Genomic DNA, 17,638 nt, shown 5'->3' on the forward strand with positions numbered 1-17,638 from the left:
ATAGCCAATGAAGAAAACGAAGGAAACAGTGAAGATTTTGAAAAGTTGAAGAATTTGAAAAACTGAAGAATTTCAAAACTGAGGAAAAACTCAAATTGAAGATTTTCAACTTTTTGTGGTGGCGTGACCCACCGTATAAGAATGATGATTTCAGACACCGCGTACAATTGTCGTAGGGTTCTGAGAATCAAATTCTTCATTAATTTCTTCACACTTAGAGTGTTATTCTTCATTGATTGAAGAAAAACGTTTCTTCATGTGTTGCACATCTAAGTCATCAATTTTGCATAAGTGTTAGGATGTGTGTCCTTTTCAAAGAACATTCGAAGATTCTAAGATATTTAGCTCACACCGCAGCTTGCTAAATCTCTTCTCATCCAAGGGCTTAGTGAAGATATCAGCTAGCTGTTCTTCAGTTTTCACGTGCTCGATGGAGATGTCGCCCTTCAACACATGATCACGAAGATAATGATGACGAATCTGAATGTGCTTTGTCTTCGAGTGCTGAACTGGGTTGTGAGCAATCTTGATGGTACTCTCATTATCGCAGAGGAGAGGCACATTCTTCACGTTGACGCCATAGTCCTTGAGTGTTTGCTTCATCCAAAGCAGTTGAGCACAGCAAGAGCCAGCAGCAATGTATTCAGCTTCCGCAGTGGACAGTGATACGCGGTTCTGTTTCTTCGAGGACCAACAGACCAAAGATCGTCCGAGGAAATGACAAGTGCCAGAATTTGACTTGCGGTCCACACGATCACCAGCATAGTCAGAGTCAGAATATCCAATGAGATCAAAAGCAGAGCCCTTGGGGTACCATAATCCTAGTGTTGGTGTGTGAGCTAGATATCGAAGAATATGCTTCACAGCCTTATGGTGTGATTCCTTCGGTGCAGCTTGAAATCGGGCACACATGCAAACACTAAGCATTATGTCTGGCCTAGATGCACATAAGTACAATAAAGAACCAATCATGGAGCGGTATACCTTGTGATCGAAGTCAATACCATTTTCATCAGTGCATAGATGGCCATTTGTGGGCATAGGAATTTTGACGCCTTTGCAATCTTGCATGCCGAATTTCCTCAGTACATCGTTGAGGTATTTCTCCTGAGATATGAATATGCCATTGCGCTGTTGACGAATTTGAAGACCTAAGAAGAATTTCAACTCTCCCATCATAGACATTTGATATTCTTCACTCATCATATAGGCAAATTCATCACTATAACGTTGGTCAGTACAGCCAAAGATAATATCATCAACATATATTTGGCACACAAACAGTTCACCATCATAAGATTTAGTAAAGAGAGTAGGGTCGAGTGAACCGGGTGTGAAGCCAATCTTCACGAAGAATTCCTTCAATGTATCATACCACGCCCGAGGGGCTTGCTTGAGGCCATAGAGGGCCTTATTAATTCTGAAGACTTTGTCAGGATTCTTTGGATCTTCAAAACCTGGGGGTTGAGCAACATATACTTCTTCCTCAAGCTTACCATTGAGGAATGCACTTTTCACATCCATTTGATATAAGATGATATCATGATGGTTAGCATAAGCAAGTAATATGCGAATAGCCTCAAGTATAGCAACAGGTGCAAAAGTTTCATCGAAATCAATTCCTTCAACCTGTGTGTAGCCTTGAGCTACCTGTCGTTCCTTATTCCTCACCACAAGGCCATTTTCATCTTGCTTGTTGCGGTAGATCCACTTTGTGCCAATGATATTATGATTGCGAGGATCTGGACATTTGACCAGTTCCCAGACATTGTTGAGCTCGAACTGATGTAATTCTTCTTGCATAGCCTGAATCCACTCCGGCTCCAAAAATGCTTCATCTACCTTAGTGGGCTCTGTGATAGAGACAAAAGCATAGTGCCCACAAAAATTAGATAAATGTGAAGATTTTGAGCGTGTGAGAGGACCTGGTGCTCTAATGTCATCGATGATCTTCTCCACTTGCACTTCTTTTGCAACGCGAGGATGAGCTGGTTGTCGCTGAGGAGTTTGATCAGCATTTTCTTCAGCACCATTTTCCTCAACATTTTCTTCAGGTGTATCAGCTCGATGTTCTTCATGAATTTCATCAAGCAGTAAATAGATATAGTAGTAGGAGGACGTGTGAAAGTTTATTTCATCATGATTCGCTTGCGTCCTTTCAGGCAATTTTGTCAAGTCCCCAGCAAATTCTTCAGACGCTAAGGCACGTCTGGAGACCTGACCCTGCAAAAGAGATTAGTTCTTTTTCTTCACCACCCATATCTGAAGGGGTGGCAAAGAGTTCATCACTCTGCGAGCACCATACGAGAATGGTGGCATAGAAGCCAAACCATTTCGTTTCACATAAGAGGGGTTAGGGTAAGCATATGAATAAGCAGAGAAATTCTTCGAGGAGTTATGAACATAATGGTTTGAAGAATAATGCAAATATTCATAGCCCTTAGCTCTACCCTGCGAAACAGAGTTGTTAGCACGATGATAATCATATGAGGACTTTGATCCATTTGAGGAATTTGATCCATATGAAGAAGTTGATCAGGGGTTCCTGTTCTTCACTGGTGGTGTCATGAGGACATTCACCTGAAGACTTTCAAGGCACTTCTTGGGAACCCAAATTTTCTTCATGGGAGAACCGTTCCTGTAGTTAGTGCCAACATATCTAGCAGATACTTCACCATTCTGATTTTTGAATAGTTTATAGTTGGAGTCAAATGACTCATCAGAAGGATGAGGAGATTCACATGTAAAGCCAGATAAGTTAGATGGATCAACTGGAGGTCCCTTTGCAGCAACCCATGAGGTTTTGGGTACTCCTCAGGCTTCCAATATGTTCCATCAGCATTAAGTTTCCTCTCAAAGGCGATACCCTCTTTCCTAGGGTTTCTGTTGAGGATCTGCTTTTTGAGCACATCACAAAGAGTCTGATGCCCTTTGAGGCTTTTGTACATGCCTGTCATGTACAATTCCTTCAGCCCTGCATCATCAGTGATACTAGCAATGTCCTCAGATGAGGAATTAGTGATAGCAGAGGCAGGTGAAGAATTTGAAACAGTTGAAGCATTTGAACATTCAGGTGAAGAATTAGCAGATTCACGTTCAATGCACTTTAAGCATGGAGGAACAAATTCTTCCTGAGAAGCGCTGATTTGTTGAGCTAGTAATGAATCGCGCTCCTTCTAAAGATCTTCATAACTCACTCCTAGCTTCTCAAGATCTTGCTTTCTTTGAAGAAATTCATAAGAAAGTTTCTCATGATCAGATAAGAGAGTGTTATGGTGACTTTGAAGGTTATCAAACCTAGACTGAAGTCTCTGAAGATTTTCAGTCAGGGCTTTAGTGCGATCCATTTCTTCACCTAACATATCATCACTCTTATCTAGCATGTTTTGAACCTTTTCCAAGGCATGTTGCTGTTTGGTGGCAATGCAAACAAGTTTGGTATAGCTAGGTTCAATATCATCATCAGATTCACAGTCACTAAATTCAGATGAGGAACATTCGGTTACCTCGACACCCTTTGCCATGAGACATGATGCAGAAGATGATGATTCTGGTTCAAAAGTCATTGTTTTGAGAGATTCCTTGAAGTCCTCAAACCAAGGATCATGACGGGTTCGATGACCTTCATAGACGTCGGAGATTCGGTCCCAGATAAGCTTTGCATTGCAAAGATGCATAATGTGCCCGAATTGATCTCTGGATAGGCAGGAACAGATGATATCCTTCGCCAAGATGTCAAGTCGAGTGTACTTGCGAATATCATCAGCGTCCGCCATCTTGCATAGATCAGTAAGACCAATCTCAGTGACGGTCCACAGCTCGCTGTTCATTGCCATGAGGCGCTTCCTCATCATGGCCTTCCACTTGGGATAATCATGACCATCAAAGATAGGGCATGTCACTTTCTTCATACCTGTGGTTGACATAACTAAAACTCCAGGCAGTTAAACCAAAATCACATAGAACAAGGGAGTACCTTGCTCTAATACCAATTGAAAGTGCGTTATGTCGACTAGAGGGGGGGTGAATAGGCGATTTTTATGAATTCTTCACTGAGGAATTTCCCGGTGAGGAAATTCCTTAGCGAAGAACTATTAGCAGCGGAATAAGTACTCAAAAGTAAGCATAACAGAATACAAGCATGGTCATCATGATGAAATGAAGACTAGCACAGAGTACAGAAAGCGTAATCACAGGATAACACAAGATGAAGACAAACAGACTGAAGAAATTGAACTAAGGAAATTGAGAAAGTCTTTAGTCAAAGTCTTCAAACACAGATATGAACAAACACTCAACACAATAATGAGGAAAGGAAAGGGTTGAGGAAATAGAACCAGTTAGGTTGGTGAAGACAATGATTTGGTAGACCAGTTCCAACTGCTGTCTCAGTTGTACGTCTGGCTGGAGCGGCTGAGTATTTAAACTCGAGGACACACAGTCCCGGACACCCTGTCGCTGAGCACGCAGCTCAGGACACCCAGTCCTCACCGTATTCTCCTTGAACTAAGGTCACACAGACCTCGTCCAATCACTCGTGGTAAGTCTTCAGGCGACTTCCAAACCTTCACAGACTTGGTCACTCGGCGATCCACAATTCCTCTTGGATGCTCTAGACCTTGACGCCTAACCGTCTAGAAGAAGCACAGTCTCCAAAGGTAACAAGCGTCGGATCCCCGCAGGATCAATTTCGTCAGTGATGCTCAATCACTTTGGGTTTGTAGGGGTTTGGTTTGGAGTTTTCCTCACTCGATGATTTTCGCTCAAAGTCCTCGGAGGATGGGTTGCTCTCAAATGACAAGTGTCAAGTTCTCTCGGTGCAGCCAACCAGCTAGTGGTTGTAGGGGGGGCTATTTATTGCCTAGGGAGCAGCTCGACATGATAAGACATAAATGCCCCTCAATGATATGACCGTTAGGTGGATAAGATATTTTGGGACAGCTGGCACGCAGCACAGCAACAGTCGGAAATTTGACTCTCAAATTCCTCAGGGCTATCATGTTCCTCACTGTGTAGGTAATTCGCACCGACGAATTCCTAACTCCTCAATCAGAACAAATTCATCATCGACCAGAAGAACTTCGTCTCTATCACTGAAGAAAGTGACTAAACTGTATGAGATTTCCAAAGGCTTCACTCGAAGGGATTGGTAGGTGTAGGATTTTGAGTTGAGCATCACATGGAAATTTTTCCTTAGTATTTCCTCGACCCCCTTTAACAGTACGGTGTTTCCTATGACTCAAGACAGAGAAAATGAAACTACGAAAACAAAAGTCTTCACGCTTCATGTTCCACAAATGAATACCAAGTCTTGAAGGTCACACCAATTTCTTCACTTTCAAAGTCTTCAGAAAGTCTTCAGAATATCAAAGTCTTCAATTGAAGAACTTCATTTTTAGGGGTCGACTTTCTCTGTAAATATCAAACTCCTCATAGACTTATAGACCTGTGTACACTCACAAACGCATTAGTCCCTTAACCTATAAGTCTTCAATACACCAAAATCACTAAGGGGCACTAGATGCACTTACACATCCCATCCTTGAGCATAGTTTCTGAGATGCCAATTGTGATATCTAGTCCTTTAAACAAATAACATCATATCACTGATAGCATCATTTCGTATAGGTCAACTCCAATCATCACTCATGTGATTCATATCCTCATGACTCTCGAGAGGAGGTCTAACAAAATCATATATGTCTACAATCCCCAAACTCATATGTATGTCTACCCCTAAAAATCCGTGGGTAGAACATATAAGCTGCTAAGCTTGAACGTGACAATCCAAGTGCTCAGCCTATTCTTCCAAGGTCTAAGATAAAGCACCTCTATCCTAAGGAAACGCGTCGTAAGCCACTCCAAGATTTTGTTTCCTTCCTATGAATCAACTCCAACAGCCCATTAACTTCCATCAATCACTACATAATCCATTTAATTCTACAAATACAATGTTTATGGTGTTCCACATGATCTTCTAATGTCCTATAATCCTCAAATACTTGAAAAGTGTTATCTTTACTATAGTCAGTCTACCAATTCCCATTATCGGGTTCAAGTAAGTTCCAACCTCCAGCTTATATAGATCCTTAAATCAATTCCAATCTCCTAGTTTATCGTCCACCGAGAAACATGGTCTCATGTTAGAGATCTTCAGTCTAAAGCCAATTTACTCCGAACCATGTAGACTTACTCAGCATTTATACTCAACTAGGATCACCTCCTTAAATCCAAATCTCATGTCCAACGAGAATTCCTACATATTTCCCTTCGGGTCATTTTTGCAATGTCAACAACCTCCTATTGATATCATCTGATCAGGTCAAAATCTTATTCCTCCAAGAACCTCAGCTTATGATCCTAATTGTCTTAAAAAATCCAGTTTACTCCAGGGTGATGAAAGTTACGCTACTCTTTTAACGCGATCCCACCAAGTTCATCTACCAATATGAAAGCCTCATAATCCACCAATGAGTCTCTATCAATTCCTCAAGGTCTCTGATATAAACTCATCAAGTCATTTGTCCTCTGCTCATATATCCCCAAATTGGTATTTCCTATGGCATCATCAGTTCTAGTGCTACCTTAGGATGGTAATGTGCTCGCTCACTACGTCCACTAGTTCCATAATGAACCCAGTGATAAGCAAGGCTTACTGTAGCTTAACTTGTTCTCTTGTGATTCCGTAGGTTAAGCTCAGGGTTAAGGTTTCGAGCTCGGGTATCTCATGAAGTCTCGAAGGGTGTAGGAATGGGTTTCTAGTCTGGAGGGTTAAACATAACTCTACGGGGTTTCACTTGGTCGAGGAGGCTGTAGAAAAGTCCTTTAGTGCCAGTTGGTTGCCGAAGTAGAATCCCTTGGTGTATCTTGTCTTACTGGTCTTTAAAGATGATAGGGAAAAGTAGAATAGAGGAGGGGGGATGCCTAAAAGGGGGTTTTATGGTGTAAGTGTAAACAAACAAGTGCCGTAAAGGCCACACACAATTCCATTAAGACACGATAGGTGATATAGTCGCGTACAAGCTGCCTAGGGAAAATGCGCAACTTATATCAAAACAAGTAACGCCCCGGATCCGATGCGCCAGGTGTCTGCCAGTTATTCGCTGTCGTTGCCATGTCATTTGCTTGCGTGTTGCATTTTATCATGTCATCATGTGCATTGCATTGCATGCGTGTTTGTCTCATACATCCGAGCATTTTCCCCGTTGTCCGTTTCGCAATCCGGCACTCCTATGCCCTCCGGCGTCCCCCTTTTGTCTCTCGTTGTGAGTGGGTGTTAAACTTTCTTGGAATGACCCGAGGTTTGCCAAGCGGCCTTGGTATAGCACCAGTAGACCGCCTGTCAAGTTTCGTGCCATTTGGAGGTCGTTTGGTACTCCAACGGTTAACCGGGTAACCGCAAAGCCCCTCTCCCTTTGCAGCCCAACACCCCTTCCAAAGTGGCCCAAAACCCATCTAACTCCCCTCCATGCTCTCGGTCGTTCGATCACGATCGTCTGGGAAAAAACCGCTCCTCAATTGGACTCTCCTAGCTCCCTCTACCTATAAATAAGCCCCTCCCCCCGAAATTCGCGGATGAATCCGCATATGAAGCCCTAGCAATCGCCCCGCCGCACCCGGACATGTCCGCTCGCCGCCGGACAAAGTCCGCCACCAGCCTCCACGTCGCCCGGCCAATCTCGTGCTGCCACGTCACCTCTCCTCGCCGCCGCAGCCAACCGGCGCCCTCCACGTCACCAGCGCCGCGTCGCCCCCTCAGCGCCCACTTCCCCGCAGGCCCGCCAAGCCCGGGCGCAACCCGCCGGGCCCGCCCCGGGCCCGATCCGCGTCGCCCTGCGCCTGTGCCCCACCAGCCTCCACGTCGCCCGGCCAATCTTCTTACTGTTGGGTGCCTTGCCATGACCTTTATTGCTCTGTGGTGAGTGGTACAAGCTCACCAACATGCCTTCATAATTCTATTTCTGCCATGCTTGAATCTGTAATATAACTTGCCATGTTTACGTGGGTGCCATCATATTTTCTGATCCTTTTTGGCTCATGGTCAGTAAAGGACATTTGATCTATGCAATTAGTAGATTCATGTCATTCCTTTGTTTGCTATTATAAGTTCCTGTAACATGTTGTTTGATAGCTCTAAACATTGCAACCTGATGTTATTTTCTGCAAAGTCTGAAATTGTTATAACTTGCAATCTTACCATGTGTGTTTGAGGATGTTCTAGTGATTTTTGGAGATAGCTCAGTGTTCATGTTTTGTAATGCTTTACTTGTACATCATGCCCATGCCTTTTGTTCTCTTGTTGGGGTGCTGTAGCATATTTTTTTGATGCTTGCAATATGCCTAGTTGTTGTTTTGGACAGCTTGTCCTTTATACTTGTATAGCATGTGTGTGTTGAATCGTTGCTCCGTTTTGAGTGTGCTCTATATGAAACTTGCTTGATTTTGCAAGTAGCTTCATAATATCATGTGGCATCCATGTTTTGAGGTGTTTTATTGATGCTTGAGTGCATTTTGCATCAATGCCATGTTTAACTTGCGTTGCTCATATCTTCTAGACCGTAGCTCCGAACTAAATGAACTTTATATGCAACTTGACTAGAATCTCGTGTAGATCATCTGTGTGCATCTTAACTTGCTGTTTAACAACTTGAACATAAGGTTTATTCATATCTGGACCAACTTTGAAATTTGCATATGAGGACTTACCAGAATTGTTATATGTTGTTCCCGGCCTCATTTAAACTTGCCTTGATGTGTTGCTCTTGTTTGCATCATCTCTTGACATGAGTAGCTTCGTCTAGATTTTTCATGCATCATGCTTGTTGTGCATCCTGCCTTGTTCATGTGTGGTGTGTTTACCTTGTTGTGTGCTTCTTTTCGATAGTTCCTGTTTCGTTGCGATCGTGAGGATTCGTTCGTCTACGCTTGGTTCGGCTTCATCCGTTCGTCTTCTTCATGGACTCGTTCTTCTTCCTTGCGGGATTTCAGGCAAGATGACCGCTACCCTGGATCTCACTACTATCATTGCTATGCTAGTTGCTTCATTCTATCGCTATGCTGCGTTACCTATCTTTTGCTCATCAAGCCTCCCAAATTGCCATGAACCTCTAACCTTTGACACCCTTCCTAGCAAACCGTTTCTTGGCTATGTTACCGCTTTGCTCAGCACTCTTATAGCGTTACTAGTTGCAGGTGAAGTTGAAGATTGCTCCATGGTGGACAGGATTTTGTTTGGGATATCACAATATCTCTTATATTATTAATGCATCTATATATTTGGTAAAGGGTGGAAGGCTCGGCCTTATGCCTGGTGTTTTGTTCCACTCTTGCCGCCCTAGTTTCCGTCATACCGGTGTTATGTTCCCGGATTTTGCGTTCCTTACACGGTCGGGTGATTTATGGGACCCCCTTGACAGTTCGCTTTGAATAAAACTCCTCCAGCAAGGCCCAACATTGGTTTTACCATTTGCCTCACCACCTCCTATATTTCCCTTGGGAGTAATTAACCCAAGGATCATCTTTATTACAGCCCCCCCGGGCCAATGCTTGTCTAAGAGTTGGTCCAAACTAGAGCACCGTGCGTGACCATCCCTTGGCAACTTGGGTTACGTCGGTACCTGTACGCTTAGCTTATCCGGTGTTGCCCTGAGAACGAGATATGTGCAGCTCCTATCGGGATTGTCGGCGCATCGGGCGGTCTTGCTGGTCTTGTTTTACCATTGTCGAAATGTCTTGTAAACCGGGATTCTGAGTCTGATCGGGTCTTCCTGGGAGAAGGTATATCCTTCGTTGATCACGAGAGCTTATCATGGGCTAAGTTGGGAGACCCTTGTAGGGTATAATCTTTCGAAAGCCGTGCCTGCAGTTATAGGCAGATGGAAATTTGTTAATGTCCGGTTGTAGATAACTTGACACCAGATCTGAATTAAAACGCATCAACCGTGTGTGTAGCCGTGATCGTCTCTTCTCATCGGAGTCCGGGAAGTGGACACGGTTTATGGGTTATGTTTGACATAAGTAGGAGTTCAGGATCACTTCTTGATCATTGCTTCACGACTGTTCCGCTTGCTCTCTTCTCGCTCTTATTTGCGTATGTTAGCCACCATATATGCTTAGTCGCTGCTGCAACCTCACCACTTTACCCCTTACTTTGCCATTAAGCTTTGCTAGTCTTGATACCCATGGTAATGGGATTGCTGAGTCCTCGTGACTCACAGATTACTACAACAACAGTTGCAGGTATAGTTTCATGCGATGATCATGACGCGAGAGCGATGCTTGCTTGCATTGAGTTCTTCTTCTGCTTCTTCGATCAGGGGATAGGTTCCAGGTCGGCAGCCTGGGCTAGCAGGGTGGATGTCGTTTGAGTTTCTGTTTGTGTTCCATCCGTAGTCGGATGATGCTCTTATGTATTGTGATGTTGTATTCATGTGGCATTGTATGCCTTTTGGATGTATCCCCATCTATTATGTAATGTTGATGTAATGATATCCACCTTGCAAAAGCGTTTCAATATACGGGTCTATCCTTGGTGGGACCTTCGAGTTCCTTTTGGATAGGGTCGCATATTGGGCGTGACAAAACACAAACAAGTAAAAACAAGCAACACAAAACATGGTTCCATTTGAACCATCTCACGGACTTGACTACACATATGGGGGTACACAACTCATCCTACCCTAGGGGTTCTCGGACGTAGTAGTCTTGCCTTGTGCCTCATCCAGTCTGCTGAGTTTTCCTTAGGTGTTGCTACATCTCTTGTTTGATGAAATGATCTGGGTTGAGCCTGAAGAATCTTCGACAACTTCTCGCCTGATGAGGTGATGGGGTGATGGTGGCTCCTCGTGGCTGTCTTTGACTTGGTCTTCTCTTGTCTTCTTAATCAAGATGATCGCTTTTGCTTTCTAAGGCGTCGATGGTACCAGGTTTGTAATCCTTTATGCAAGGACATTAACAAGGCATAATAGAGGTCCAACATGTCGGTTACGTTGATTACAACATCGACACCAATAGCGGAGGATGAAGAGAACCGTTTTCCTGCTCACTATAGTGAGGCGGACCAAATGGCGAGGTTCTCATCCACCAGTGGTTGCCGTTACAACAATGGTAAGGACATGGTTGCTCTATTAGCGATGTATATTGTGATCTTGCATATCTTACACCCTGATCGTCATAGGACAAGGTTGCATCATCCTGGGGAAAATTCAAAGGTATCTCCATCCTCTGGGTCTTCATGTCCTCATTCCTCGAAGATGTATCTTCTGTTGGTATCGTCTTGTTGTGGTGTCGCCAATCTTATGTTCAGAAGATGTGGGTGGATGTCTGCCAAGGCATCCTCCTTTTGGACTATCCACAAGGATTTCAAGGAATCTTGTGGTCAGGGGCATAAGGGTTCTAGCGACCAAAAGTTTTGAAGGGGAAGCGACCAATAAGGAAAGTATACCTTAGTTTTTGAAAAACTGAGAAGGGAAGAGAAGTACGGATAGTTTTGAAAACTAGTAGTAGTTTTGGAAATAGTTGTACCCTAACTAACGACCATGCTAACTAAGGCTTCCTACAGTCAGGATGGCTCTGATACCAGCTCTGTGGAGACCCCGACTCATAAGTCATGATCACCGAATGCACGTATACAGTGATCCCAGAGACCAATGCTCACTGAACACACAAAAGCTGAATAACAAGAGTCTTACATCCATACATACCGTCTTACATAAATTATGACCATTATGGTCAAGTCTTGAGTATAACATTGCAGCGGAAATCTTCGTCAATAACTTGGACCCATGCCGTCTGCCTTAACCCTACAGGCATTCTGACTGGGAAAGCGTCCTAGCTCGCACGATCATCACCAAGGAACTCTTCAATATATCTTGTTCTTTCATGCCTGGCCAATAAAATACAAGTGGCAAGCCAATGAGTACTTTGAATCTACTCGCAAGCAACCCATGTTTTGGTCCAAGATGCAACAATGCATGATATAGGTAAATTTTTGCAGAAAGCTAGTTTTGAGTGCAATGACATGTTCAACAACTTGTAAGACATGCATCAGGAGAATTCAAGTAACCATGAGGACATGTTACAGATATCAACATAAATAGAGTGGGCATCAACCCAACTCAATCATGTCATGTCCTTTGACTTGACCCAAGTAGAACTTCCCACTTATCCAAACACACACACTAGTTTGTAAACATGTGGACATAGCCCAAGAGCGGTTACCCAACTGTCCTTGACCGTGGACACGACTATTCGAATAGTTTGACACTCTGCAGAGGTTGCACACTTTACCCGCAAGATCCGGGGAACTTTCGTGTCATCCACGACCCACCTCAAGTACCCGGGGTAAGCACCCGATCACTATCTTTCCCTAGACGACACTAACAAGGAGTCCGCTCGTTGTTCCGTATCCTCACGATGTACATCATATGAGACTCTCTCGAGATCGTAACATCCGAGAGGGGACACAACGGTGTATCCAGTGCCCTGTGAAAATAGTCATGGCCGCCCTACCTGGCACGACCCCGTCCCGAGAGAGAGCACCAACTCTCCCCCATCACCAGTAATGCGGGCTCCAAGTTAGTATCGGCCTAGGTAATCAATAATGCCCTTTCCCATACAAGGGTAGAGTGGTTGCGCATGTAAGGTTGGAATAACAGTCGCAACTTAAACCAATCCGTTTTGAAAACAACACACACTTGCCTCGGTACACCACTTCGTCATCAAGTGGCTACCCAACTCATCATCTCCCCCGGGCATAAGTGGCACCCGATGGGGTTTTGGAAAAGTCTTTTGAAAATACTTAATCTCCATCACCATGCATATTCCTGTCCCTTTTTGCGTAGCACTACTTTAGCATCCTATCTACCCCCATCGGCATAACCCTCATAAGAAGGTAGGGTCATACACAATGCAAGTATCAACGAGGGAGTACGATGGCAAACCATCAAAGTGGTTACCACCTCATCATGATTCCGTTGCAACAACCATATGGTGCTATATGACATGCATAAAAAGGGTTTCATAGACATGGTCAAAGGGCTGCTTGCCTGTTTTAACAAAGTCTTCGAGGTCTTCAAATATCTCTGGTCCAACTCTGAGCATTTCGTCTACTTCGTCAACTATCGTCGAAAACAACCATAATAAGCAACACGACAAGGCAAAAATAAAAGTGCTCTAAAAATGTGAGTTGGACTTTTCCAAGATACCTCTGGTCATATGAGGAATGACCAAGGTGATTTCATTGGAAGTGGATCAATGGATATTTCTAAACATTTCGATATGATGGAATCAAGGGGTTTATGGATTTGCAAGAAGTGTACAGAAGAACTATTTGAAAAATGATCAAAGGCATCCATTTAACAAGGGATAATTTTAGAAGCATCTAGGAGTTGGTTTCACTGGATTTGGAGTTCAAAAGAATTTCCTATGAATTTGCAAAGTTGGATAATATTAAGAAATGGCTCATTATTTTGTGTGGCACATAGAGTATTAGGAAAAATGTTGAAAAACTAAGTTATGAACTTAGAAGTATCAAGGATTTTGAATCATGGCATTTGGATCAATTTTGAGCTCTCTGTGATTTTCTAAAGTTTGTCACAGAATTAAGAAAATTGGAATTTACTAAATAAGTGTCAAGGAAAGTTCTCTGGAAAAATGTGCAAGCTCCTCTAAGAGGTAGAGCATGATTTATAGAGTCAATAGAAATTTGAATCATCAAATTTGGAGGTAATATGAATATTTGGGATATTTTACAAGTTTCTGGAAAAAGAAAAAGACAAAGGAAGTGGGGGATTATACCTATACCACGCACCGGGCACAGCATACAACCGCAGCGCACTGGGCCGGCCCAGCTGCACAGCCACGCGGCTAAGGATGGCCATGCCGACGGCGTATTAGGGGAGTACGCTTCCCTGCCGGGAAGGCGGTTCCCGCGGATCCCACCTCCACTTAACCCGAGTGGGTCCGGCTGGACACGTCGGCAGAGGCTGACCGGTGGGGTCGCCGGTCCACGGGCCGGCCTTCTTCTTCCTCGCGCGGCCTCCCGTGTCGCGGGAACAGAGGGGGTGAGGCCGAGCTCGTCCCCAGCGACCAGGGGCGCTGCTGCGGGTTCCCGGCGCACCGGCGAGCTCGGGGGACTGCGCCGCGCCCGCTCCCCCCTGTCAGCACGTCCAACGGAGGACGAAGGCGAGTGGGGCACGACCACGGCGGACGGTGCTCAGGCGAGACTCGGGCAGGGCAGGGCAAGCACGGGGAGGAGGGCCTGGTGCGTGGGGGAGGCTCCTTGGTGCCCTGGGTGTCCTCTCGAGCATTCAGTGGGAGCGGGAAAGCAATGGGGGCCTGGGTTGGTCCGGGGGCACGTCGGCGGCGACCCGGCCTTGGAGGGGGCAGGAGAGCACGTAGGGGAGAGAGGGGGTATCTGAGAGGTGCAAGGGAGAGAGAAGGTTCGAACCCAGGCGAGAGAGAGAGAGTCGGGGTGGCTTAAAATGGGTGAGGCCGTGGTGCACCATGGGAAGCGTCCATGGACATGCTCGGGTGAGTTCGTGGAGGGATAATGAGGGCGAGGGAGGAAGGGGCGGACAATGTTGCATGTCGTGGACGCCGAGGCGGCCTCGGGGGACACGATTCCGGCGCCCAAGGTCGATGGGAGGCATTGGAATGGGCGTGCTACAGTGCCGGAGAGCATTGTAGCATGCTCCAGAGCGCGAGCTCTGCACGCCATGGCATTGTTTATGTGCCAGGGGCGTGTCCACTAGTGTCTGGGCTTTGTGGGGTGAGTAAAAAAAAAGGGAGGTGGCCTTGGATGCCCTGGTGAACCACTAGGAGAGGAGAGAGGTTGAGGGAGAGAGAGAAAAGGGCTATCCAGAGAGGTAAATGGGGTTTTTAACCCTCAATCATTGAGATTTGGAAGAGGGGGAGCTACTGGAGGTTGCTGGTGATCAGGTCCAGCTGTGGTAAAAATGTGGAGTCAAGGAGATTAGTGTAGGGGGGTGAAATCAGTGACTTTTTGCAATGACCAGAAGGTGTTTGATGCAAATTTGGGTAAGCAAATGAACTCCATTTGGCATTAGACTCCACAGGGTGGAAGGGAACATATAATTAGGGCCTTCCACCAATTTGTAGCTTATTTGGGGAAAGTTGCCAATGCAACTTTTGTAAACCCTAGAAATTAGCAGAAATGAACTTGTGTAGATCTAGTTGAGCAAATCACTTCCCCTCGATGAACCACTTGGTATAGTGGCCTCATTTGGTCATGTGAACATGCTCAAAAAAGTTAGGGTCAAGGAGAGAAAGTTGGTAGTACAAAGTTGTTCAAATTTGATTCTGGTCAGAGAGGGTTTTGGGGCATTTTAGTGAACCAAAATGACTTTAATTGACATGAGGCTTTGCAAGGTGATAACAATATGCATTTGTGACTTGATGGATTTTCCTTGGATTTTTATGAAAATATTTCCTGTAGAAATATTTCAAATCCTTGAAATGGGCAGAAATGGTTTTGGGAGGTTTTGTCCAATACTTTGAACATGACCATGTGTTGAAACTCTTATATATGGAAACTATATGTCCACTGAGTTTCCCTGATTTTTGTCAAATATTTTTGAAACAATAAATTAAGTTTTCCCTATTAAAGACCATTTCTGTCCTTAAGAAAAAGCTTTTAAATAAAATAGTAAAATAACTTTTAAAATTATATTTTTGTGGTTTCTGGGTATACTATATCTAATAGGAGTCAAATATATTTTTGGAAATATTTTTACTGCCCTTAATTAAGTACTTGTAGTGCAAACCTAAATTCAGGGGTTTATGAAAAACTAATTTTTGAAAATACTATTTGGCCAAATTATTTTTGCAAGAAATTATTTTTGTGTCCTATACACATGGCATGATCATTGGGAAAGGTTTTTGGATCAAGGATAAGGAGTATAAGAGTTGGAGGATTTATCTTATTTTTAGAGCACTTGCAAACAACAGAAAAAAACCAATCCAGGCAAGGTCCAAAACACTCAAAAGTTTTTGTCGAACCACATTTTATCATGATTGTTAGCTTAAGTGTAGTTGCATGAAAATCAGGGTGTGACATTATGCGTATGTGGAACGTGTATTGCTATGTGTGGGATCTGATACCTAGTTGTTTATTCTTGGTAACCTCTCTTCTGGGGAAATGTCTCCTAGTGCTTCCGCTAAGACATGGTAGCTTGCTACTGCTCCGGAACACATGGGATGATTGGCATGTGTCCTTCTTTGCTCCTATGTTAGTCCCTTCGGGGAAATGTCACACGGTGCTTACCGGAGTCCAGGTAGCTTCCTATAGCCCGGATTCACTCGCTGCTGACCGACACGTGCATTGGTGGGTCATGTATGCCTTTCCCTGTAAGTTAGTGCCACCTTGGGTTTACAACTAGTCATGTCGGTCCGGGTTCTCTGTCATATGGATGCTAGCGACACTGTCATATACGTGAGGCAAATGGCGCAAACGGTCCCGGGCCAGGTAAGGTGGCACTCGTGAGGATACCGTGCGTGAGGCCGCAAAGTGATATGATTTGTTACATGCTAGATTGGTGTGACTTAGGATCGAGGTCCTGACAGCTTTGGTATCAGAGCCTCACAGACTTTAGGATTACCAAGCCAAACAAGTCGAAGTCGAGTCTAGAAATGCTTTAGTTATATATGGGAATTGATTGTGGATGGGAACATAAGGCTCTTTTTACTTCTTTACCTTATGCCCTTCTGATCCGAGTCATCCTATCTTTCCTACGGGGTTAAGGAACTAGGCTTTCTCTTGTTTATATCAGGATCATGTGTTACTAATCCATGGACTTATAAGATTGGTGGAATCAAGTCTCAGTTCAGTTTCTACTACCTCCGTGTGATAACAGCTGGTCTCAGAACCTTGATATTGTGATGTGGAGTGGTTATGCCACTATTTTGCAGGATGTCTCAAATATTTTTGAGCATTTACAGCCGTTATGCTATCCGATTCATCCCAGGTTTGTAAACAATCTGATGCATTAGCAAAATCCTTTCCCTCGGTTTTCGATGTCCTTTTGGGCTAGATTAACCACACCAATTGCTGAGTTGAGGTCCACCATTGCCTCTACAAATGTGTTGAAGCTATGATTAAGACACTAGGGTATCTTAGAGAACCACCTAGTAATATGGTCATGTTTTGTGTTCCTAGTGTGATGATTCTGGCCATCCTTCTCAAAAGCATCCCGTAATGTTATTTGTTAGTGGATATTCTATTCCTGGGTTGTTGAACCCAAGATTCACTCCACTTACCTCATGTTGATAGTGTTTGCTCGTTCCTTCAGGATATTAGTAACCTTTTTGATAGTTTTTGAGGTCCATGGTATATCGTTCTTCCAATACCATGAACCAATGTGGCAGAAGTTTTTGAACCAAAAGATCACAACAAGAGTGCTCTCGATAAGTTCCACATTCTATATTGTGACTCTATCAGTCCTACCTCTTTGTGTGGGTTATCTGGAAGAAACCTGTTAAACTTACTCGACATGCTACTCTATGCATCCACAACTCAAAAAACCATATGTTCCTTTGAGGTGTCCCTCTTTAGTTGTATTCTGGCCTTCGTCTATCAATTTATAGTCAGGAGTTGATGTAGAGAAGAACCCTAGATACC

Source organism: Triticum aestivum, chromosome 3B (genome assembly GCF_018294505.1).
Source record: "Triticum aestivum cultivar Chinese Spring chromosome 3B, IWGSC CS RefSeq v2.1, whole genome shotgun sequence".
NCBI classification, from domain to species: Eukaryota; Viridiplantae; Streptophyta; class Magnoliopsida; order Poales; family Poaceae; genus Triticum; species Triticum aestivum.